Genomic DNA, 23,930 nt, shown 5'->3' with positions numbered 1-23,930 from the left:
TATGGGTGATAGTGGACCACAAGCTGAATATGAGTCAGCAGTGTGATGCTGTTGCAAAAAAAGCAAACATGATTCTGGGATGCATTAACAGGTGTGTTGTGAGCAAGACATGAGAAGTCATTCTTCCGCTCTACTCTGTGCTGGTTGGGCCTCAGTTGGAGTATTGTGTCCAGTTCTGGGCACCACATTTCAAGAAAGATGTGGAGAAATTGGAGAGGGTCCAGAGAAGAGCAACAAGAATGATTAAAGGTCTAGAGAACATGACTTATGAAAGAAGGCTGAAAGAATTGGGTTTGTTTAGTTTAGAAAAGAGAAGATTGAGGGAGGACATAACAGTTTTCAGGTATCTAAAAGGGTGTCATGAGGAGGGAGAAAACTTGTTCATCTTGGCTTCTGAAAATAGAACGAGAAGCAATGGGCTTAAACTGCAGCAAGGGAGGTTTAGGTTGGACATTAGGAAAAAGTTCCTAACTGTCAGGGTAGTCAAATACTGGAATAAATTGCCCAAGGAGGTTGTGGAATCTCCATCTCTGGAGATATTTAAGAGTAGGTTAGATAAATGTCTATCAGGGATGGTCTAGACAGTATTTGGTCCTGCCATGAGGGCAGGGGACTGGACTCGATGACCTCTTGAGGTCCCTTTGTCCTAGTATTCTAAGATTCTGTGAGATCAGACTGATGCAGATTTATAGTGATAAATTTATAAATATAGAAAGATATTTAACAAACCTACTGAAATTGTCTAGTGTGATTAATGTACTACTTATTTGTGTAATTACTAAAAGAACAAAGGCACAGAACAAGTTACCTTAAGTCAGGGGACTCTGCTCTGTTCGTTTTTACATATTCATATGAGGTCTTAGTATTTTTTAAAAAATCCACCTTTTTTTCCACCCGTTTGGGGATAATGAAAAAACTGCAGTTTTCATCAAGTGATTTTTCTGTATCATAGCATTTCCTTCAGTTTATGACTAATGGGCTACTCATGGGACTTTGAGGCAGTTCAGCCAAGTTCTTAGGAAACTAGAATAAGTTATTCTTTGACAGTTGAGGCGCAAACTTTTTGCCATTCTTGCTCACAGCTCTGAATCTTGCTCCACTACATGACAGGGTTCCAAATCAGATCAGTGGGACCGGGCAAAAGAACAGAGCAGCAGTGTTGACAGGCAATCTACAAAGGGATGAAGAGCTCCCCAATTCCTGAGGTTAAGTCTATTAAATTTGCTTAATCCCACCCCATGTAGAATAGCAGCTCAAGCTCAACCAAGTGTTAGCATGGGCCCATAAGTAGGGAAGGAAGTGAGTATCCTAACCTCCACCCTCCCCTATGGATCAATCTCTGGTGTCTTCTGAGGAAAAAAAAATCCTGATACCTACCCTCAGATACTGTGCCAGTGAAAAGTATCTGCAATGTTTTGATGATGGAGAATAGGTTTAAAAAATTCAGATGGAAAATCATATAAAGGTCATCAGTATCACTGTCAATGCTCCCTGTGAGAGATAAAGGAAGCCGACCCTATTGTGTTTATCAACTGTGAATTCTAATTACCACAATCAACTGTTAATGAACTCCTGTTATATGTTGAGAGACACTTCAGCATCCTACTATGCAAAGTTTGCACCTCCCTATGTGAAGAGCACTTATTTTTAGATGGATGGTAATTAGGGTCATAGAGTGTGTTTTAACTGCTGTAAGGGAAAAGGGATGGGAGTGTGATATAGCAGCATTAAGAATTTATTATTTCTGACCTTAGCCTTGGGGTTGGTTGGTTTGGTTTTGTGGGGTTTTTTAAGAGTAATTTCAGCAGCAATGCTTATTTCTTCTTTAAGTGATGGTCCCACATGTGAGTGCACTTTGTAGTAGTGTCCAGTGAGCTACATTTGCATCAGCCCAGTGGCGCATCTGAGGCTTTGTGCGGATTGATGCCACTCCAGTTCTCTCTTAATGCCTCCTGGCCAGAATCAGAACCCATGTTCTTCGGTGCTCTTAGCTTGCTAAGAGAACTCTGTCCATTCCTTTTTTCTTCAGTTGTATGTAGCTACCCAGTTGCTGGGTTTTTCTGTTGGATTTTTTTTCCTCCTGTAGGCATCCCCCCATTGTCTCCTGCCCTTCCAAGGACGATGCCCCAACAAGCCAGCTCGAAGAGCTATGTTTTGTGCCCATGTTCCTTAGGTGTGAATGTCAAGCTCCAACACTGCCTGTATTGCCTCAGCAAAGTTGTCATTTGCTGCTCTGCAGCCACTTGTTCCTTCCACACACTCGGAAAGCCAGAGAACTTCACCACTTGAACAATCTGAAGGAGGAGGCTATGCAGCCACATCTGCAATCAAACCTGGGACTGATGGAGCTACCAGAACAGTGCCTGTCACCACTGGTGAGCACCTCCCCAGTTCCTTCCTGTTTGTCGGCACCCACAGTGCCACTGCAACCCCAGCAGCACTGTGTGTATTAGAAGCGCAGCCATGGGCATAAGGGACCATGTCTAAATGCAGCATTACATCCCTGAGCCATGCTGGGTTGGGTGAGAAATCACACGCTGACTCATCCACCTGTCTCATAAGAGGCTCTGCATGGACCATAAGTCAAAGCTCCACTGCAAACTGCCAGTGCTGTGTCCATCCAGGTCTGAGAGTCCATCACCTTCACTTCTGGGGCCACTGATAGTGTTGAGCTGCTCTGGAATCTCCCACCTGATTCTGTGAATGTTGTGCTACCTGTTTTTCTGGCTGCCTCCCCTCAGCACTCTGATTGCCCAGCTTCCACCTTCCTCTGATGAACCTCTACTTCTCTTGAGGCAGTGTCCTGCCCCACTGTGCCTCACACTGATGACACTACTGGTGCTAATGACCCTGCCTCTCCCAGTCATGTTCTTGGTGTTTGAGTGGTTTTCTGAACCAGGCATCTCTTTCTCTCTGCACACTCTTATAGCCTGGAGCCTCAGCACCAGCTGCCCTACCCATCCAAATATGAATTTACAGCTGATGTGTGATGCCATTGATGTCCAGAGACCTGTCTGCTTGGCCTTATTGGACAGCTTGAAACTCTTACTGGACTGCGAGGCACTGCCACTTTACTCGCCATCCCCCGCCTGCACCACTCCTCCTTCCATTTCCAATTAATTGCAGGACATTCCTGTAACACCTGCACTGCCAGTACCACTGGGCTCTTGTCAACCCCAGACAGTGCTGTCATTCCACCTATCCTCTCCCCTCCGGAAGACCACGTACAATACTATGACTTGCTCCAGCACAAGTGGGGGAAGTCCAGGATATACAAACCAGTTCCTGGACATTCTGCAACTGCCAGGGCCCTCCTAATCCATGAGACTCCCACCAGAAACATACTGAGCACCACTACTTCATCTCATCTAACAATACAGAGTTCCTGTTTACTCATTCTGCCTGCACCCAGGTCACTTGTTGTCTTCATCATGCAGTGACCAAATGTGCCTGATAGCAATACCTCTGGACCACAACTCTGCTCCCCAGACCAGGTAGGGAAGAAAATGGTCTGTTACCAATTACCAGACCATCTTGACAAAATATAATTTTCTCTCCCACTTAAAGCTGATGGAATTCCAGGCCTTCCTCCCGGCTGAGAAGCAGCATGATTCGATCCCTTGCACAGTCTGCTCAAGCAGCCATTTTGACTCTCCGCTTGAGACGTGTGAAGCATCTCCCATCTCTCCTACAGTGCCTCAGGGCATCTTTAGGAGCCATCTTTCCCAGTTTACCCACAACTGAGGCATAATCATCACTGACTGATAGCTAATGGATGTTGTCTGACAGAGGTACCTGATACAGTTCCTCCTATTTCCCACTTGTCATCCACACCTTGGTGGCTGTTGAGATCCTTCCTGCCACAACCTCCTCTGAGAAAAAGTGCACAAACTCCTCTTGAAAGGTGTCTCATAGAATACATCCCCCACAGTTACCAGAGCTGTAGATTTTATTCCCCTTATTTCTTTGTGCCATAAAAGGGGATGGCTACTGCCCCATTCTGGACTGCTGGTTACTGAACAAATTCATATGCAAATTCCAGTTCTGGATGGTCACACACTCTTATTCTCCTATCCCACCTATGTGGAGCCTGGTTCATAGCTCTCAGTGTGAAGGAAGTCTACTTCCATATGCACAACCACCGAGTTAATTGGAAGATCCTCTGCTTTATGGTGGGACACTTATTATTGGTTCTGGATCCTTCCCTTTGGGATTGCAACTTGCATGTTCACAAAGGTCTTCATCATCAGCACGGCCCACGTGTGATGTTTTGGCCACTGTTTCCTTATTCTAACAACTGATTCTTCATTGCACCATCACATACCACCACTTCTGCCCTTCATGATCACCTTTTTGGCTTGTTGACATAGAGCCATGGGCACATGTCACCAGGTTTGCCTTTCTTGTGGATGTACCATGGCATGACATTTGTAAGGCATTTACATGGTCCTACATCCATACTTTATACACTCCCAATGCTGTGCCCCACTAGTGGTGGCAGATGCAGCAGTTGGCCATAGAATCATAGAATACTACGACTGGAAGGGACCTCAAGAGGTCATCTAGTCCAGTCCCCTCCCTCATGGCGGGACCAAGTACTGTCTAGACCATTGCCATGCTGTCCCACAGGCAGTGACTTCTTGCATGTCCTTGGCACCTACATCTACAGTGAGCACTGTATTCTCCCACATCTGGAATCCATATAGGGACCATCACTCAGAGAAGAAGGTAATTAGAGGTTCTTTGAGATGTGTGGTCCCTATTTACATTCCAATGCCTTTTCTCCGTCTGCGGACTCCATCATTTTGTTGCACAGGGAACGCTACAACAATTAATTTATTCTAATTGAAATGAATTTAAGCTCGCCCTGACTATCTGGTTATTATATTTCAGAAACGAGATGCGCCCGAGACCATATCTATCACCGGTGGAGTTCCGAAAGAATAGACAGACACTCAATTTGGGGCCAAACCATATATTGTAAACAAATTTAGGTAGCATACACAGAAATTGAACAACTATTGGCAAACCAACCCTAACCCAAGAACAAAAGGAGATAGAAAAGTCCCTCAAACAATAGGTATATACTTTACAATTGCTCAGTTGGTTGATACTACAGCCGTTGCTCACGACCTCTACACCTAGGCTAATAGAAAGCTGCAATGGAGGAATGGTGAGGAGATCCCTCGAACTCTATTCCCAGGCCTTAAGACACTGGTCCGTCTTAGGAGCCTCGGCTTCTCGGGTAGCAGTCATGCACAGGAATCATGGAAAAGCGACTGCTCAGCATGCTCACAGTAATCCACAGGCAATAATGATGTTGGTCTAGCCACCACTACTCCTGGCCTAATACCCCAATGCAGGAATACACGACATGCAGGTGGCCACAGAAATAGCCAGCTAGATAAACACTTGCTGCTAACTCTCGATGATAACAATGGATCAATCAACCTCTCACTCATACTAACAAGACAGACACCATGCGATCCGGTTGGTACGAACCCACAGAAGGAACAAACCCAATGAACAAATCTGATCCTTCCAGACACAAAGGGTTATATTGCCTCAAAGGTGGGAAAAACTGTAGTGGGCTGAGTGCTCTTAATGGTGACGCGTACACACAGGTTACCCTGGAGTGGTGTGCAGATCTGAGGTGCCTAGTGCATAATGGGTGGTGTGCATAACCTTGGAGGGTCGTGTGCACTCTGTTGGGAGGGGTGCACACAGACTTGTACCAAGTGCAAAGCGTAAATTAGGCGGGAAACTGAGGCAGAAAGAATGACCTTTGCCTCTCACCTAACATGGCACCCATTATGACTCCATTTTGTATTTGCCTCACAATATTATCATTCCATTAGACATTTCAAAAGCATGGTAACAATTTGCTGGTGAGAGAAACCTGGAGCAGTGTCAACCCACATGACCTCTTAAAGTGTTAGGTGCACCATGCAGCCAACACATGTGAGGGTCAACAAACACTCTTACAAATAGTTCCAGCTCTGACACACAGCATGCATGCACACATACCTAGGTCTGGAATCCAAATAGGGTCTCACATCTCAAATAATTTCCAATTACAGTAAGCAACTGCTCTATCCTATTGAACAATATTAGACCATGTTTTCTAAAATGAGACATAACACATACATTTGGGATGATGATTTGGGTAGGGAGAGCGGTCCTTAAAAATCATCTGCTTTAGCTGAAAACACATGCAAGAAAACGGAGACAGGAGTCTTAGGAGAATGCTCATGTTATGGGGTCTGTTCATCTCTGTCCTCTGAGTATGGGGTGATAACCATGAGGCTACTGCATCATTTCACTTGCATTGTGCCCAGCAAGCCAATCGCCTAGTGTAGTGGCTAGAGTCAAAGTTAATACATATATATCGCAGGGCAAAGTAGCCCACTGGCCAGAGTCAATATATATTAACTCCTATTCTCAGGGCAGAGTTGTTAAACATCAGTCCCTATTTGCAGGGCAGTGCAGCCCAATGACCAAAGTCAGTATTCTTCAGTGCCTACTTGTAGGGCAGTGCAGCCAATTGGCCAGCATCAATACACAGAAGCCTCTAACCTCAGGGAAATGTGGCTTAGTGGCCAGAACCCTGCGACAGGATGGAAGTGTGTGTGGGAGTGATGTATAGCCCAACCAATTGCAGAATGGCCTGCCCCAGGATCAGTGGGGAATTCCTGTAAAACACTCTGACTCACTCGAGCAGAAGATACAACTCACATACTCTTCCTGGATCACTTCCTACTGGTCCTCTTGCTGGGGGATGTCACTGGAGTCTGGGAGCTCCTCTTCCAGTGTCAACTGTGCGCTCTCATGGATGTCTGGGGGGGTCACGGTGCCTTTCTGTGCATCGGAGTCTCCAGCACCATGGTCCAGGTTCCAGGCTGATCTGCAGCATGGGCTGACACGGCACATTGTTCCTCCTCAACAGTCTGCCCAGACGGAGCTGGGCTACTCCCTTTTATTCTGTGGTTGTTGGAATGTGCCCAGCCATGTCGGGAGAGTGGGGCTTCCACAGCTAAGAGCACTGGCTTAGCTGTCTTTCCACCCCATCACAACTTAGTTGTCAAGGAGTTTTCCTTTTGCACGTGTACTGGCTACTGTTTGGAAATATGAATTGGTGTTGTCTGGGCAATGTTTTTATTCAATATATGTAAGGGTGTGTGAGCTGGGACAAAATATAAAAATAACTGTAAATCCTGATATTGGCTGAAGTATTTATACCCTTTTAGTGAAGAACTACCCTGAGGAAAGGAAGGGCCTGATTGAGACAAAGACCCTACTAAGTAGTAAAAGTTTGTTCATTTTGCATGGCAACAATTTTTAGTGAGCCCATTCAAGTGTCTGAGGTCCAGATTCTCAGCAGTAGTCAGGTGCTTTGTTCCCACTGGAATCAATACAATGTAGGTACCTACATATCTTTTGAGGCTCTGGCTCCAGTCTCATTTGTAAGTTATTTTTAAAATATTTTTTTTGTAACCACAGTTTTGTATTTAAAAGAGAATGGCTCTGGTCAGCAAGGATGTATGACAGAAATTATTACTATCTTTTATGATTCTGCAATTGTTTATAAATGAAGAGAATATGCCTATGCCTAGCACCCTTGCAAAAAAGATTGACTTTCAGTTTTCTCAGTTCAGTTGTCTTGGTGTGTAACCTTAAAGGAGAACATTACATGCATGCCTTGTGGTGACTGTTAAAGTCATTCCTTAGCATGATAATCCTACTGACAAGCATGAGTGTGATGTGCATCTATCTAAATTTGTATAATGCTCTCCTCACCATGGTATTTCAGCATGTAACAAGGGAAATTTAGAGTGGGTGGGGCACATCGTATTCCGCCTGATCTTTAGTCAAAACAGAAAACTCACTGGGACTGCTCCAGCCATTGTAATTTAGTAGTTGTGAGGTGATCAGTTCAGGATCAGAGGAAAGAAAAATGTCTTTTCCCAGCTGCTGTGTGTGTAAACTTGGCTCAGTTGATGACTGAGCTCTTTGTATCTACCATGCTGCTTCAGTTCACATTTTGAAAACTGCCATGTCCTGTCACAGAAATCACTGAGCCAGTGTAACCTGAAGGAAGTACAAGGCTAAAATTAAAATAACCTGTGTTGTGCCTTCTCCCCTCCTGTTTAGAAGTGAAGTCATAGACTGATGTGGTGCCTTTAGCCTGATTACCCCTCCTCCTGATCTCCTTAGACTCACTCGTAGGTACCAAATGATCCAAACATAATTCAGATTCTGTTAGTGTATGTTCTCATTTGCAAACTGATTTAATCTCCACTGAGCACAGAGGCTTCTAAAGCACTAGATCCTAATCTTTCGCCTGCACACCACACACAGCTCAGACTTCAGGGGTGGGCCCTGTCCTAAAGTGCTCCCTACTCCCACAATGTTCACCCACTGGCGTTCTGTCAGCCTGAACTATGTAATGAGAGGCGGCATCGAGGACAGCTGCTGCTGCTGACTTCTCTCTCAGTCCCGTATACAGTGCCCTACTATAAAATTCTGAGCTGAATCAAGTAAGATATTACTGATGCAAAATTAAGAAGAGGATGCTAATGGCTCTCTATTATTGTATGAAATAAATTATATACTCTGTGTTTATACCCATTACTTATGGGGAGACAGGTTGTAACACCAGAATTAAAGTCTGAAGTAAGCTTCCTAGATCAGTGGTTCCCAACCGCTGGGCCATGGACCACTGGCTGCCAGGCCATGGCACACTGCAGCACGGCGGGTGTCACACTAAGACACAGCAGCAGCAGGTAGGGGCTCTGGGAGTTGGGGCCCAGCAGGGGCTGCAGTGTGGTGGGTGTTGCGCTAGGACCCAGGAGCAGGAGCTGGGGGAAGTGATCCCCAGCTCAGGCCCGACAGCAGGAAGTGACCTGCATATGCTGCTCACAGAGACTCTGGAGTAAGGGGGCGCTGCCACCAGCCCTGCCCATTGTTCCCCTTGGAACCTGGGCTGCAGCCATGAGGGGGGGATTTCCAGTAGGGCCAGTCCTGCTGCTCCCCAGAGATTCTCCCAGGGCAGTGCCCCTAGTCTGGCTAGGGCCCTGGCCAGCTGCTGCCCCAGGGTGAGCAGAACTTGGGCAGGTAAGACACCCTCTTTCTCTCTCCCAGCTCCCTGGGAGCAGTAAAATAGTTTATACCCTTTTAGTGAAGAACCACCACCATGTCTGCAGGCTTCTGAGTTCCCACTGGAGGTCCAGCAGGCTTTACAAGACCTGCCATTCTAAGCCAAAGCGGTGTCTTCTGAGCAAAGACTCTAGACTTCCTGGTTGCCCTTGGGTCTGTAAGTAGGGATGTTAGTGTGTAGTCATTTACATGATTAAGTGATAAGCCTGGACTTGTCATTTGTCTTACTGACTACACACACTTTCCTCCTTACTGCAGGGTTGGGCCAACATGATCCTCTGGATCCAGCATGGCTGTGCAGGCATAGGCATTGTCCTGCAAATTCCAAACTGGATTTGTTTTGGTGGACTTGCTCTGAATTGGTGCCTTTACATGTTTTAGGAAAGTCATGAGAGGGAATTACAAAGGATATAAAGATACAAGCAACTACTTCTGTAGTGCAATTATACCTGTTTAAATATGTTTGCAGTAAAAAAGGTATGTCTTATAAATACATATGCTATGTATGGCCTGGGTGAGATGAGCAGTGGCATGGAGGAGTGAGCCAAAGCTCAGGGACTCCAGAGTGGAAGAGGAGAAAACTATAGGAGGAGAGAGCATCTCAGACCACAACTCCAGTGCATCACAGGGAGAGAGGAGATGACTCTAAACCCAGAGCTGCTGGCTCTCCACCATTATTGCAAAATTCACGGGCATGCTGTAGTCGGCAAGAATATGTCTCAAGTCCAACACTGGTTTCCCAAAGTACAAAGGATGCCACACAGGTATCTGTCAAATACAAGTAGTTTATTTCTTGACAGCTAACGGCTGTGCCCCATAAATGGAAGAACAATATAACAAAGTAGTGGCATATCTTACGTCCCTTCCTGCAAGCCTGGGACTCCGGGTAGGCTGCAGACGAAGTGGGAGGTTCTCAGCTTTCGAGGCACCGGTACTCAAAGCCCATCGGTGAGGTCCGATTTGCTAGACTCTGAGGCAGCCTTAAATACAGTTTTCCTGCCCTGTTTGGCAGTTTGGAAATTTTCAGGGCTTACTCATTAGTGCTGATGTAGGGCTTAGCTGTTAGTTATCGATCTGGTTCTGATTTGGATCTTTTTGTCCTTTGGCCCTGTTTACATGATCAGTACATTAGAGTAAACAGAATTGTTTGTGTTCTTGTGCTTTACCCTTATCTTTACTTGTTCTTGCTATACTGGCAACAATGCTTATCTTACGTGGCTGCTCATGGAAGGTGGGGTGGGAAGGAAAGCTAATGGAAAAGGACTCTCTGCCTCTTGAATGGTTGGTTTAACTCCAAAATCAGACATCTGTCTGCTGTATGACCAAATTAAGGTTGCTGTGAAAGACATAATTAAGAATTCTGCACATGTAAGTTATCAATCATACTATTACATTAACACAGTTTGCACTGAAAATGAAAATAAAAATTCAGTAATGATTGATCATCTATTCAAATAAACTATGATTGCATAAGGGGTGGAAATGAAAGATCTGGATCACCATGTATATATCTTGAATATGGAATGTAGAATTTAAATCACTGTGATGAGGGCCAAAGCCTGTAACTGGTATGCAGCTGGGCTACCTGCTGGAATCTTGACACATAGCATTTATTTGTTGTAACCAAATCCAAAGTAGCAAACCAAATTCAATTGAACTTTATTTGGTTAAGAAATAAGTATTGACAACAAAGGTATACAATGAAAGTCCCTTGACAGCTACAGAAATGCTGTCATATGTGTCTTCTCCTAACAAAAGAAACAAGTAAACAAAAATAGAATAATAGAATCATAGAACTGGAAGAGACCTCAGAAGGTCATCAAGTCCAGCCCCCTGCTCTAGGCAGGACCAATTCCAACTAAATCAACCCGGCCAGGGCTCTGTCAAGCTGAGACTTAAACACCTCTAGGGATGGAGACTCCACTACTTCCCTAGGTAACCCATTCCAGTGTTTCACCACCCTCCTAGTGAAATAGTTTTTCCTAATATCCAACCTGGACCTCTCCCACCACAACTTGAGACCGTTGCTCCTTGTTCTGCCATCTGTCACTACTGAGAACAGCCTCTCTCCATCCTCTTTGGAACCTCCCTTCAGGAAGTTGAAGGCTGCTATCAAATCCCCCCTCACTCTTCGCTTCTGCAGACTAAACAGACCCAAGTCCCTCAGCCTCTCCTCATAAGTCATATGCTCCAGCCCCCTAATCATTTTGGTTGCCCTCCGCTGGACCCTCTCCAATGCGTCCACATCCTTTTTGTAGTGGGGGGCCCAGAACTGGACACAATACTCCAGATGCGGCCTCACCAAAGCCGAATAAAGGGGAATGATGACATCTCATTCCTCATGCTGGGCTCAGCGGGTAGTGATCAATGGCTCGATGTCAGGATGGCGGTCGGTTTCTAGCGGAGTGCCCCAAGGTTCGGTTCTAGGACCGGTTTTGTTCAATATCTTTATTAATGATCTGGATGAGGGGATGGATTGCACCCTCAGCAAGTTTGTGGATGACACTAAGCTGTGGGGAGAGGTAGATACGCTTAAGGGCAGAGATAGGGTACAGAATGGCATAGACAAATTGGAGGATTGGGCCACAAGAAATCTGATGAGGTTCAACAAGGACAAGTGTAAAGTCCTGCACTTGGGACGGAAGAATCCCAAGCATAGTTACAAGCTGGGGACCAACCGGTTAAGTAGTAGTTCTGCAGAAAAGGACCTGGGGGTTACAGTGGATGAGAAGCTAGATATGAGTCAACAGTGTGCCCTTGTAGCCAAGAAGGCTAATGGCATATTAGGTTGCATTAAGAGGAGCATTGCCAGCAGATCCAGAGATGTCATCATTCACAAAAATCTGAAATGTATCAGAGGAATTTGGAAATGTTTCAAGTGGATGGTACAACTGATACAACCACAACAACATTCTATTGGGGCCTTGAAGTACCCCTCTCCAGTTTTACATTGCTTCCATCACTTGTCTTCTCCATGCTATAGTAGTTTCCCTTGGGCACTACTACTGCCAGGACTGTCCATCACAATGAAGCAAAACTTTTCTGGATCTCAGTTGTGATAATAAATACCTAGAGGACCTGACAAAGGACCCTGCCTATCTCATAGGAACACAGGACATACAAGCAAACCGATGCCTTCTGGACCTTAACCCTGTTTTCTGCTGTAACCTACAATCCCATCCATATATTTATTAAACTCCATATTGAGTTCCCCATGGATTTTTTTCCCCTTTTCCCCTCTCCCTGAAGTTTAGAGACTGTTATAAGAGACTGTTTATTGAACTGAAATGCTGCTGCCAGAATCATTACTGAGAACTGTAGGTCAGATTCTCAGTTCTGAGCAGATCCCCTTTCATGGCTCTGTGGCATGAGAGACGTATCACTGCTATAAAAAGGCAGCTGGAATTTTCCCTTTTCTAGGGGAATCTCTGGCTGGCATAGCAGGCTTTACACAACTCCCCCATACACAGGGAAGTACTAGCTGCATAATGGAGTTTCTGTCTAGCCTACATAGAATGTTAGATTCCAAGGACAGAAGGGACCATTGTGATAATCCAATCTGACCTCCTGTATTACACAGACCAAAGAACTTCCCTGAAATGATTCCTTTTGAATCAGAACATGTCCTAAAACAACCTTGATGTAAAACATTGCTAGTGATGATGAACCCACCACAACTGTTGGTAAATTATTCTTAGTTAAATACCCTCAGTATTAAAATGTTATGACTTATTTCCAATCTAAATTTGTCTATCTTCGATTTTCAACTATTGGAACATGTTATATGTTTTTCTGCTACACCGAAGAACCCATTAATAGCTATTTGTTGGTGAGTGATCAAATCACCCTCTAACCTGTTTGTTACACTAAATAAATTGAGGTCCTTGAATTTATCACCAGAGACATGTTTTTTAATCCTGTGAGTACTCTTGTTGGTCATCACTCAACCCTTTCCAATGTATCAACATCTTTCTTGAACTGTGGGCAACGGAACTTGACACAGGATTTCAGCACTGGTCACACCAGCGTCAAGCATAAAGGTGAAATAATTTCTCTGGTTATGTCCCAGGATCTTCTTAGCTCTCATATTCAGCTGATTATCCACCATGATCCCTAAATCTTTTTCAGAGTCATTGATTCCCAGGGTAGAGTCCTCCATCTTGTAAGTATGATCTAGCTTCTTTGTTCTTAGATGTATTCGTTTACATTTAGCTGTGTTAAAATGCATACTATTTGCTTGTGCCCAACTTACCAAGAGATCCATATCACTCTCTATCAGTGATCTGTTTTCTTCATTATTTATCACTCCCTCAATATTTGTGTCACACAAATTTTGAGTGATAAGTGAGGGCAGCTGGAGTTGAACTGGCTTCTATCTGCCTTAGGACCCCTTCGGGTGTTAATGTATTTAAGTTTATTTCCCTCTTTCTGCCTTTCTTCTACATTCCCTCTCTCCCCCCACTCAGCCATTATGATAACTTATTCATATTTTATTTGAATTGTTCTTTTATTACTGTTGCCTCCTTTAGTTACAGTGCCTGACTACGTCTAGACTGGCATGATTTTCCGCAAATGCTTTTAACGGAAAAGTTTTTCCGTTAAAAGCATTTGCGGAAAAGAGAGTCTAGATTAGCACGGACACTTTTCCGCAAAAGCACTTTTTACGGAAAAGCGTCCGTGCCAATCTAGACGCGGTTTTGCACAAGAAAGCCCTGATCACCATTTTCGCGATCGGGGATTTTTTGTGCAAAACAATACCGTGTTGTCTACACTGGCCCTCTTGCGCAAAAGCATTTGCACAAGAGGGCTTTTGCCCGAACGGGAGAAGCATAGTATTTCCGCAAGAACACTGACAATCTTACATGAGATCGTCAGCATTCTTGAGGAAATTCAAGCTGCCAGTGTAGACAGCTGGCGAAAAAAACTTGCCAGTCTGGACGCAGCCCCTCTGTTTATTTACCGAACTGTTTTTATGGATTTCTTTCACCCTAGATATGGGCATATTTGAAGAATAACTGCCACAGGGTGGCAGTTGGAAGGGTCTGCACAAGCTGCCAGATGAACCAAGCCCTGCCAGGGTGGGTGTGGAAGAAGACATGAAAGATTAAAAGCTGGGGGGTTTCTGCTTACATTTCCATCCCAGCTGACTCTGAATTGGCAACAGTGAATTACTAGTTGTCCACAGCTGGGCCCACCCCTCTTACCTACTCCGTCAGGGAAGCAGAGGGTCTGGGTCCTCTCTCCATAGGGTAAGACAGGTTCTTTGGCGCCTGCTAAGGCAGGCCCCACATCCACATGGAGCCAGGGACGCTTGCCACTCTGGTGATTATGTGCATCTGACTGGAGCCCCCTCTGCCATGCCCTGCAGCTGCCATTCCTGATCCTCTCCTGAAGGGTGGTAGGGAGAGGTTCTTTAGCTTGGTGCTTATGCAGGGCTGGGGTAGGTACACAGCTCTGACATCCCCAAGATGGGGTCTGTGAATGACAGGGACCCAAAAGAAGGGGCAAGGGCAGAAGAGGTAGGGCAACAAATCACAAGGATGTGTGAGCATGGACCGTGTGTGCAGTTCTTAAATGACCAGTGGCAAATATTTTCCCTCCTGTTTATACTGTTGTTTAAGCTCATCTGCTCTCTGTTGCCCACTAGAAACAGTGGCCTGTTTGTGATGTCACATTGGTTACTGTGGGTGTGTTAATGTTTTGATACACTTCTGTTAGATGATGTCAGCAAGTTGCATAAGGGAGGACAAAGGCTTTTTGTTAAGCTCCTGGTGTTATTCGACTTGCTTATTTTCTTGTGCTTCAGCGAATGCCTAGAAGAGTACGTCTGGTCATTTAAAAGACCACAGAAATATATACGTTTTAAAGGTAAGTTTTTCTACTGCTATGTTACTCGTAGTCAAACAAAATACTTAACCTTTCTGTGACAAAGGGCAATATAAATTAAGTTAGGAAAACAGTGCCCTCTTATACATCCCAGCTACTTATATGATAAATATGTTGGTGTATTTGTTTCTTACTAATTTAACCACAGAATCCTAGAAATTAGAACTAAAAAAGGGCCTATAGACTCTTTCCCAGTAGTTGTTATCAGGACAGGATAATAACCTATCGTACACACCATGTTATAGTTGTGCTTTAAATGTCTTGAGCAACAGAATGTCTCTTGGGACATTGTTGCCCATCCTGACTCATCTAACTGTCAAGAAGTTTATTCTGGTAGCCATCCTAAATTTTTCTGATTTCATCCCATCATTTATTACCTGCAGTGGAACCTCACAATTATGAACACCTGGGAAATAGAGGTTTTTACATTACTATTGCTCTTTTTAAAGTTTACAGCTGAATATTGACCTAATACAGCTTTGAAACTTTACTATGCAGCAGAAACATGCTTCTTTCCCTTTTTTGTAGTTTGTTTAATGTACAGTATGTACTGTATTTGCCCTCTTTTTTGCTGCCTGATTGTGTATTTCCACTTCCAAATGAAGTGTGTGAGTTGACTGGTCAGTTTATAAGCATGGTGTTTGTGTCTCTGAGATTCTACTGTGCTTTGTTGTTTGTTGTCTTTTTAACAATGCCTATTACCATAGCATCTCACTTAGAAAAAACAATTTAAATCAGTAATATTGTAGTATCTATCTACAATGATACTTCATTAAAAAGGACAGTGTCAGTTCATGATGGCTAATTATTCTACCATTTTGCAATTCTAAGTCAATTCTCTCTATCCTTGGTGTTTAACCACTTCATATATTTATTAATGGGTATCACAGTTTGTTTAATCTTCTGAAAACCAAGCAGTTCTTTTAACTTTTCCTCATTAAGTCAATAATCCCAGCACCATAGCCATTTTTGTTAGTATTAATTGAACTGTTTCCAAACAACCTACATTTTTTCTGTTGCTGAGGTGCCCAGGGCTGAATGCAATGCAGAACAGAATGCAGTATTCCAGACATAGTCAGTTTATTTTGTTCATTAACTCTTTCAACACTATCCTGATTCTGTTGTTTTAGATTCCTTAGGTGGAGCTTGGTCCAGTCTTCAGTTTTTTTTGGAGTAAGGTGACAATTTGAAATTCTGGTTAAAGGTAGCAATTTTTAAAAATATATTTTGTATTATAATTCATATATGACAAGTGATATTACTTTATTGATGCATGGATTTCACAGTTTAAAATGATTATTTATATAGTGCCATCGGTGTGGGCAATTAATATTTAGAGATAATTACAAAATAGTACATCTCTACCCCGTGGAATTTACTGCTTGAAGGCCCAAATCTTCATGTGTGTAGTCCCAACCCAATGGGATTATGTACATGAATAAGGATTCCTCATGAAATTTGTGTAATTCATGATAGGAAGGACAGTTTTCTGGTTAGTGCACTGGACTGGGAAACAAGAGATTTTAGTTGATCTCTTGGCTCCACCTTTATTGATATGAGCTTGGTCAAGACCTTTATTGTTCTATGCCTTTTATATATTCCCGGGACAGAGACTCTCTCTTATTCAGTGTTTTTACAGTTCAACACAATGTGACTGTCATCTCATGGTAAGTCTGTAGCTGCTACTGTGTTACAAATAATAAATATATCTGCATGAAAAAAACACATTGCCATTCCACAAGAAATACTAGCTTTTGACATTTTGTTTTTGTTTTGAATCAGAAGAAAATGTTGTAATTTCAAAATTTGTCTCGGAAAATTTCTTAAAAATATAACTTTAAAGCATTTCATTTAGAGTTGAAATTTAATATAAAATCTGAAATATGTTATATCAAAATGTTATTATCTAAACATCAAAATGAAATGCATCAAAGAGATAGTAAAAAAACTCAAACACTTTTACGTTATCAAAGCTAGACATTTCAACCATATTGAAATGAAACAAGAAAGTCAAAATAATTCATTTTGACATTTGTCTGCTGAAAGTTTTGTTCAAATCAACACATTCCAATAAAGCATTTTGATTTTGGCACAACTACATTTTCCACTTAAAAATTAATCTGAAAATTCTTTCACCAGCTTTAATGCTAATTCCCCTCAATATGGACTATGTGAACATGGAATTAATATTGAAAATACATCAGAAATTTGGGGTAAAAATAAATTACATTGTAATTGTCCCAAAAGCTTGCATTTTAAATGTAGGAAATTAAAAATTAAACTTCAATCCAAATGTGTTAAAGTACAAACTTGAACAGTTAAGGCACTCCAAAATCCTTAACTCTATCCTGTAATGACACTTTCCAAAAGCATGTGATTATGATTAAGGTATTTTAATGTTTGTGATCCCAAATTAGATTAGATTTTGAAAGATGCATTCTTTTTTTTCTTTTCTCCTCATGGTGCCACCACAGGGCAGAGTTAAGTCATCTGGGTGCTCTGTCTGTGCATTTCCACATTTTAACATATTTGAATTAAAGTATAACACAAACACGGTTCGAAGAAAATCTTTTGGGGGGAGAGAGAACTTTTATGAGGAATCCTTTATGTATCCCATAGGAACATAAAAGTGACAATCACCACCAAATAGCAACTGGAGCACCAGTGTAGCATCAAGATGCATTTGGGGTTGTGTAAGATTGTAAGATGTAAATTCTTAATGTTTTCCCAGTCTACTGGAAGAAATAACAAGACAAAAATAAAGGGCCCTGACAGCTCACAACATATCTTAAGTTTCAGTTGGGAGGGTTGCTCTGGCCTGTTGGTCTGTTGTGTTGTCAAAGAAATCACATATGCCCATTGTTGGGTTCCCAGAGGAAGTGGCAGGGAAAGGGTCCCTCAGGTACTGAGACTGAGCAGAGTTGGTTTTAATTGTGTACATACTGTATCTCGCAAGCCAGTCAGTAAGCAGAAGGAACTGACCTCATTTAGCATTACCCATTGGTGCCCTGAGACGTTATGTGCACCCTCAAAGGGCCTGTGCATAAAACCTGGGTTACTTTATACTATTTCCATCATATGGGCTTCCTGCCTTACTAATCTTCATTGTGATCTTTATCTGGAGTCACATTTCTGGGCTGGGAGACTGTGGTTCTAATACAGCTTTTTGTTTTACCCAGAGACTTGAGAACTGTATTGCCTTGGATTGTTTTGTAAAATATACGAGTTAGATTTGTTTTGCAGAAACAACCTTTTTTTTTTTCTGAATAGGATTTTTTTTCTTAGAGAAAAATGTGTATAAATATATCTGTTAACAGAATCTGTCTAAATTAATCCCTATTTTCTAACTCTCACTAGGTTCAAGATGGCAGATTGCAACTGTGTAATGTGGGGAATATTTTGGCTCATTGTGCTGGTGTTTTTAGGTTGGCCCTTAAGCATAATCTTGGGTGCCCTCTATGGGTTCCTCTCCCCTCTCACTACCTTAATAGGACTGGATGACTTCAGTGAAGCACTTCTGAGAGGAGTAAATCTGGGGAGGCAGTGTGCTAAGAATGTACAAAATGGAAAGCCCCTCTGCTGAGCAATGAAGACAGAATTGCAACTGACAAGCTTTTTACTGTGTGCTGTACTGGATTTCACAGAGTTATTTTGTTAACCTTAAAATATTTGCATTTCTGTACAAAAGTTGTTTGGTTTTTCGATAATGTATAAATGGCACTTGATAATCTCTGAAAGAAACTATAGCAATGCTGGTGTTTGTCTTTTAAAACCACTCTTCCTGTTTTCACAAAGAGAAATGGTGCTGTCTTCGTTTATTTGTGTATGTGGGTTGAAAGGAGAGCGAACCAGAACTGAAACTCCAGAGCAGTACCTCAAATTCATGTGAGGAATAAGGACCACAGTTCTCAAAACTTGGGTCCAAACTGGGAGCACCCACATTTGAAAACATTGTCCCAGAACTCAAATCAGTCTAATAGGAGTAATCAAAAGATGCTCAGATTTGGAAAGATGGGAATTTGTGTTTGAACCCTATTTTGGGGAAGGTTTGGCTCCTGAATTATACTTTGCCTCATTATAAAATATGTGCAAGTTAGATTCTGGTCAGATCACTGTTTCTTTTTAAGTATTTATTCATTCATATGTATATTTAAATGGATGCAGAGCTTAATTGTTTATAGTAGCCATTAGCTTTCTTTCCTCTTTACCATTTTGTTTAATTTACTAGGAGTATTCATGATGGCAACTTTGTCTGAAAGTTCATTATGCTGAAATATTAATTTGAAGTATATTCATAAATAGTTCTCATAAATACAAACACTGAAGTTTCTTTTGCTTTGCCATTTTATTATTTTATGATACACTAAACCATGACATTGTCCAACCAGTTGTCAAGAAACTTTAAAGACATGCTAAAAATTATGGAAACCAAGTGTTTTATAAGTTTTCATTCTTTCTTTATATAGCCTATCTTTGCTGCATTTCTCTTCTCAAATTTTTTTTTAAGTAAACATTTGTATGGAAAATTCTTTGGGTTTATAAGAACTTATTTGATCCTGTGAAGCACACATTAGTTGGGTGATACTGAATGTATAGCCATTATATGGCAGAGTGAAATTGGCTATATGCTTACCTGTGTATTTGCAGTAATTGCTTAGATATTTTGCCTGGAAAGGAATTGGAGGGAACTTAACTGATTCTGACACAGGGTCTGGGACTAAGAGGGCCAATTTTCTGATGCAACATGGCAAATTCATTGTATCTAGCAAAGAAAAGGTCTTGTTTCCTCAAAACAATGTGAGTCTTTCCAATCTGTAATGGCTGTTCAGTAGGTTCAGGGACACAAAGCGAAAAGAACAGGAAGAGAGTCCTGAAAGACAGAAATTTCAGTTGTGGATCTGTTCATGAAATATGGCTCATAGCAATTGTGTCTTCAACATCTTAAGCAGTTTCACTCCTGAGTGTAGATCGTTTCATGTTTTTAATAACTGTAAGGCCTATACAACCTATTTTTTTTAGAAAATAGATGTGGTGGTCCAGTTACAGTTAGGATAAGAGCCATAAATCTGAATTTTCTGAGTTCTGGATATTTGCAGACTTAGCTGTGAAGTTTCATTGACTTGTTGTTTGCACTAGCTTTTAGTGAAAACAATTAAACTATGACTTATTCTTATCATTCATTAGAGTGCAGCTAGCTGTGCTGCATGTATTTAAGGTTGCCCAGTCCTTCCTCTTACAATATCCTCATTTCAATTGCTTATAACTGTCAGTCTGTAACTCTTTATGCTTAAAATGTTGGAGCTGGAAGTCCTCTTCAGGCTGGGAATTATATGAAATAGAGGGGGAGAGACAGATTGCACAAAGACCTGGAAGAGAGAACTGGATAAGGAAACTGAGGATAACGGGGAAAAGGAACTGGGATTGGTTCAACAAGGAGATTGGGACTGAGAAGATACTGGGATCTTAGTGTGCAGATTTGGTCTGCTTAAGCAAGGGGACTGGGACTGGGGAGAAAAGCCTCAGGAATGGAAACTGGGTAGGTGAGACTTGATAATGAGCTGGGAGCGGGTAGAGGCAGGAGTAGAACAGAGACAGATTGGAGAGGGTAGGACAAAAGGGGTCAAACTTGGGAAAAATTGTCAGAACAGTTTGTTCCCATGAGAGCAACTTTCCTCCTGGAATGGAACCCAAGATTCCTTAGCCTCATCTTTCTTCTGCACCCAGCAAATATCTCTGGAAGCCAAGTGTATGATTCACCCCTGTCCAGTGCTTATTTACTGTAGATGACAGCCTACTACAGGTTGGACCTCCCTGGTCCGGAACCCTCAGGACCTGAGCTTTGCCGAACCAGGGAAATTGCCAGATCAGGGGAGGTCAGTGTTCCCCTTCTGGCTGCCCAGCTTCTGAGTTCCTCTCCGTGGGGCTCCCTGCTCTGCCACTCAACAGGTCTCCCCACCCTGCTGCCCACATGCTGCCCCAGGGTCTCCTGGGGTTCCCAGCTGAGACCATCTAGCCATTGCAGGTCCTGCTGCCATGGGGTGCTCCCCAGAGTTTCCGGCTACACTCCCCTGCTGCCAGGGCCAGCCTCTCTTCCACTGGGGATTCCCTGGGGTTCTCTGCTAGGGGCTGCCTGCCTTAGCTAGTCCTGCTTTAGCCAGAGCATTCCGCCAGTCACCTTGCCCCCACTGCCACCAGCAGTTTCCTGGGTTCCCAGCTAGACTGCTCTGCTGCTGCTGGGGGATTCCTAGCTGGGATGCCCACCGCTGGCATCCCCGCAGGAGCTGAGGGTTCCCTGGTAGGGCTGAGACTCCCTGGCCACCTGCCCAGTTGACTTCAGGATTTCCCAAGCTGGGATGGAGGCTCCTCAACTGCTGCCTGGCCCTGCCTGGGCTCCCGTGTTCTCTTAGCTGGCTCCCGCTCCCACCTCTGGGGCTCTTCGGTCTAGCAGGCCATGTTGCCAGACCAAAAAGTCCCAGATTTGGGAGGTTCAACCTTGTACTGCTGTAATTTACTTCCCCAACTCAAGTGACAAAGATCTGTATGACATCTCATATTCTGATCATGTGAATGTCTATGTAGTGCTAAGATGGAATTTTCTATTTGCATTTTTTAAAACAATAGGAAAATACACAGAGAAAGAACATTACGAATGATGGTTGCAAAGTAAAATACTCAAAAGTTAGGAAATGTCAGTATTCAGTTGCTAGTGTAATCTTAATTTGCGCCCCTTCTGTGTCTAATAACATGTTTGCATACAATTTTTCAACAGGATCTCTGCATTATTCATGGTCCAGGATAGCCCTGCTTTGGGCATGAGTCAGGCGTGAGTAGGTTTGTTGCTTATTGAGGGTATGCAAGGTTAAGACACCTCCCTATCACATACCCTCAGTGTGAGGGAGCCTTGTCTGTGCCTGCCTCAGGTTGACATCTCATGCCACAAGCAACATGCTAATGCTCCCCTCTCAGCCTACAGGGGCTCTGCTGTCCTTCTGCATGTTAGTGATGGTCTTGTTCCAAACCCCAAGTCCTCCATGCATCCTCTAGTGTCCAGCCCTGATCCACTGGACACTCACAATATTCGCAGATTCACTGTGCCAAGAGAGAGAATACATCCCAGTGTACAGGCAGTCCCCGGGTTACGTACAAGATAGGGACTGTAGGTTTGTTCTTAAGTTGAATCTGTATGTAAGTCGGAACTGGCATCCAGATTCAGCCGCTGCTGAAACTGATCAGTTTCAACAGCGGCTGAATCTGGATGCCTGTTCTGACTTACATACAGATTCAACTTAAGAACCCCAGGCGTCACCAAGTCAGCTGCTGCTGAAACTGATCAGCGTCTGATTCCAGGAAGCCGGGGGCAGAGCAACTCTGCCTTAGGCTTACTGTAGTCAGCCGCTGGTCAGTTTCAGCAGCGGCTGACTTGGGGACGCCTGGGGCAGAGCAGCTGGGGTGCTCTAGTAGCGCCGAGGAGTGGCGCTGCGGGACCAACCCAGCAGCGCCCCAGCTGCTCTACCCCAGGCGTCGTGGGCAGAAAAACCTGGTCTACTGGGGAGGAGGGGGAACTAGCTGACCAGCAGACCAAGGAGACGGGCGTCCTCTGAGGCTTTGCTCCCCGTCTCCCTGGTCTGACCAGCAGACCAGGGAGACGGGGAGCAGCTTTTCTCACCCCGGAGAACGCGGGCGGCGGGACCGCGGCTCATCTGGGCGTCCCGCCGCTCCCGTCCTCCGGGGCGAGAAAAGCCCCATTCGTAACTGCGGATCCGACTTAAGTCGGATCCGCGTTACTCGGGGACTGCCTGTACTAGTTACACAACATCAGATCACACAACATTTGCCTATGTTTATAGTGAAAAGAAGAAAAAGTTTATTTACCATAGCATAGAGATTCCATTGACAGCAAGCAGAAATATTGAAAACAAATGGTTGTGTAAAATAAAGTCATAGCATGCATACTGAAGCCTCGCCATAATTAACAAGACACCCATCTCTTTAATAAGGTCTTGCTTACCAACACTTTTCTACCAGGCAGGTTGTGATCCCTTTTTCATGAGACAAGCCATGCTGCCAGGTGAAGGATATCCTGTGTCTCTGTGTTCTCCTGATGAACCCAATTAATTCTTTATTGTTAGTCATAAACAGAATCCTTTCCTGCTGTGGGTCCTGTGCTGGAAATTTTGCCATCTTTTATCATTTCTGCAGTCTTGATTAACCGGAGGCTACATATGCAAATAAACTTATACTGAGAAGAGCACAATGATCAGATATGGAAGTTGGAGTCTATTACCCCTTTATTGAACAGAATCTGTCTGAGGCATGTCATCTCCTGGTGAACAGCCTTTTAAGTTCAAGAACATATTTTCCAGTATAGATACATAATGTCATAAATATCGCATACTTTAACAATGACTATGATGACCAGTATGCATTGATACTGGCTCTTTGTAGCAATTCTGCAGGCCACACTCTGGGGGTGTATGGTGCAGATACTTGATCCAAGGGATCCTTATAAAAGACAATGCTGCCAGTTGGCACAAAGAAGATGCGGTCACAGACTGAGGGAGGCTATTGTTTGTAGGAGCTCCGCCGCATTTGAAGCAGAAATTGGAAGGCATGTAGTAAGTGACAGGACTGCTGGAACAAAGAGAAATGTTGAATGCTGCCTTGGAAAATTTGATTCTGTCCTCCTACCACACAGTTCCTACATAATGCTACAGAAATCTCTTAAACTGAACTTTTCAGATTGGGTCACTAAGAGTGTGTGCCTCGTTTTCTGGGACCTGACATAAGACCCTGAGGTCTGATTCATACCCCCCCCCCCCCCAAAAAAAAACCCAACCCTGAGAACTCACTGCTGAAACTGAAGTCAATGGGTGGTGTATTTGAACAAG

General features: G+C 43.4%; 1 long non-coding RNA gene across 1 annotated transcript; it reads left to right on the top strand.

The window, feature by feature from the left end:
- Nucleotides 1-14,880: 14,880 nt before the first annotated feature.
- Nucleotides 14,881-19,578, top strand: LOC106732020 (uncharacterized). The gene is made up of 3 exons (XR_001368264.4): nt 14,881-15,024; nt 16,173-16,246; nt 18,400-19,578. It is a non-coding gene; the product is annotated as an uncharacterized LOC106732020 (long non-coding RNA).
- The last annotated feature ends 4,352 nt before the right edge of the window (nt 19,579-23,930 follow it).

Source organism: Pelodiscus sinensis, chromosome 5 (genome assembly GCF_052426305.1).
Source record: "Pelodiscus sinensis isolate ZL-2025 chromosome 5, ASM5242630v1, whole genome shotgun sequence".
In the NCBI taxonomy this organism is placed as follows: domain Eukaryota; kingdom Metazoa; phylum Chordata; order Testudines; family Trionychidae; genus Pelodiscus; species Pelodiscus sinensis.
Note: the sequence above shows the minus strand (reverse complement) of the source record. Positions and strands in the feature narration are given on the sequence as shown.